We start from the raw sequence: 2,554 nt of genomic DNA, 5'->3' as shown, positions 1-2,554 counted from the left end.
TAATTTTAAAATATATACCTCAATTCAATTTAAGAGTTCAAAATAAATTGATTCAAAATGTATATTAACAAAGAAAATGCTATTTCAGGAAGTTTATATTGTTACATTAAAATAGCTTTATCATTGAAACATTTGCTATTTCTCCCCTTTTCACCTCTAGCTTTAAGAAAGCTAAAGGCTTTATCATACACTAATCATGCTTAATTAACATCAAGCAATCAAGTATCTGTGGTGTGCCACTGTTACATAAACGTATTAGGAACAGAACAAGGCCATAGGTGTTTTTTAAATTTTTTTGGAATTCACCCACTTATCAAACATTTTTTCAGTTATTTCTGAATAATGGGATTTCAGAACAGTTTGTTTTCTCATTGTCTTGTCCAGCTTTCTATAGGAAAGATGTGAACTTTTATAGTCACAAAGAAAGGGTAATTTTTTAAATGTAAGGTTAATTTATTAAAATCCTAGCCATCCTGTTTTAGCCATACAAAGATGAAGAATACAAGAACCCTTTCTCAAGCTGGTCAGTTTCATTAGAGAGACAGGTCAATAAGCAAGGCCCTCCCAAAACAACGACAGCCCTTTGGCATAAAACAGGTGTGCAAAGAGCCTCAGTACAGTCTAATGCAAGATGTTCAACAACTATGATCCATGGCTTTGGAGTCTGCTATTGGCTTTGCTGTGTGATTTTTAGCCACCCTAAGTTTCTCCATAGCCAATCATAAGGTCAAGTGAAATAATGTATGTAAAGTTTTAGTACAGTACCTGGCATATACTAAGTGTTAAAAAAAATATAGTATGTTTGTATAATAGGGCACTAGAGAAGCATGGAGTAGGGTAGTGAGAACCAGCACACCTGGTAATCAAAGAATGACTGACAGAGGAGGGTAGGTCCTCAGGGCACCAAGAGTCACCCAGGCTGGATGCTCACTGCGTTAGAGTGCTAGGGGCATTCAGCAGTTACGTACCTGTGTGAAAGAAGCACAGTGGCCTTCTAGCATAGAGCTTATTTTGAAGCTCTATAGCCAACAAGATCATAGAACTCTCTCGGGAGGGACGAGCTGGCCAAGGAAGTTCTCACAAGAAGGCATTATGAAATGTCCTTATTCCTTAGAACTTAACTTTAAAATGTTCCCACTGGAGTCCAATGGGAGTTTTATGGGACTAAAGGATAGAATTAGGTCTTGTGTATTTTTAAAGGGTCATTCAAAAAGGCAAAGTCTAAATTTTTTACAGATGGCAGAGTAAGGACCAATGCAGTTGTCCAAAACTGACCTTTTATATTTTCCAAAAGCAAATGTTTACTGAAAGAGGAGTCTACTATACTACCAATGGGGGAAAATCCTGGATGCTTACATTGGACAACTCAGTACACATTTGCTGCCAAATACATTTTTAAAAATCAATAATAATATTTTCCATGCTACCTGTTTTCAACCTTCCCTCAAAATTTTGCCCTGCAGTTGCCTTTTCTCAAACACCAATATGTTTCGGAGGAAAAATAATATTTTAGATGAGAACAGGTTTGTAAACGCATGTGCATTTTAAGAACCTTACTGTTAGCTTTATAGCCTCTACTTCACCGCAGTGGTGCACAGGCAAGGGTGAGGGTGGTTGATTTTGCCAGGTCTTCTGGATAGTAAGTTCAGAACTGATTTTTACTTCTTAGAGAATGGAACTCCTTTCAAGATTCTTTCAAAACACAACTCCCTTTTTTCAAAGGGGAAAAGGGGTTTCAGAAATTTCTATGCTCTTCTCAACATTAAATAACTTTACAGAACAAAATTTTGATGAGTTGAATGAAAAAAGTTAGAAGTGCTAAAATCCATCTAACATGGAGGTGAGAATTTAAGTAAAAGTGGTTTGTCACGATATATATTGGGCCTAATGAATTCAAAAAGTTAGGGAGGGTGTTTGCTTGGGCAGCACACACACTAAAATTGCAGTGATTTGAAGGCTAGCATGGCTCCTGTGTAAGGATGACACGCAAACTTGTGAAGTGTTCCATGTTTCGTGCTTTTAAAAACACATGTACTCTAAATAGCTTCAAGAATGCTACTTACATCCTACCTGAAAAGAGTTTTACTGTTTTTTTCAAGAAATGAATGTGAAACCCATTCTGTAATGCATTTAGAGATAGTACCCAGAAACACAAGTAATAAAGATTACTATATAGTTCTACATGCAAAAAAAAAAGTTTAGGGTTAAAAATTGAAATTGTGAACTCAATTAATCTCCCCAGAATAGCCATAGTTTAGAACTTTCTTATCTTCTGACATATTAAGTGGGTTTCAAGTACTCTTTTAACATTTAAATTATGTTTTCTCTTGTGAATTGTAGAAGTCTATACCTTTTTCAAAACAATAACACTGAATGGGTAACTGGAAGTGTAAAATAGTACCCCTACTTTGGGGAAAGGTAGGGCAGTTTCTTGTAAATCTAAATATACTCCCATTGTTTTACCCAGCAATTCTATCTCTAGATACCAAAAAATAAAAATGTATATCCACAAAAACATTTGTACAAGAATACGATAGAAGCTTTACTCATCAGT

General features: G+C 35.6%; 1 non-coding gene across 1 annotated transcript; it reads left to right on the top strand.

Moving 5' to 3' along the window:
• The first annotated feature begins 1,910 nt into the window (after positions 1-1,910).
• Positions 1,911-2,014, top strand: LOC148092583 (U6 spliceosomal RNA). The gene has a single exon (XR_015714977.1). It is a non-coding gene; the product is annotated as a U6 spliceosomal RNA (small nuclear RNA).
• Positions 2,015-2,554: the final 540 nt, after the last annotated feature.

Source organism: Miniopterus natalensis, chromosome 8 (genome assembly GCF_054644295.1).
Source record: "Miniopterus natalensis isolate mMinNat1 chromosome 8, mMinNat1.hap1, whole genome shotgun sequence".
NCBI classification, from domain to species: domain Eukaryota; kingdom Metazoa; phylum Chordata; class Mammalia; order Chiroptera; family Miniopteridae; genus Miniopterus; species Miniopterus natalensis.
This window is presented reverse-complemented; position numbering and strand designations above follow the sequence as displayed.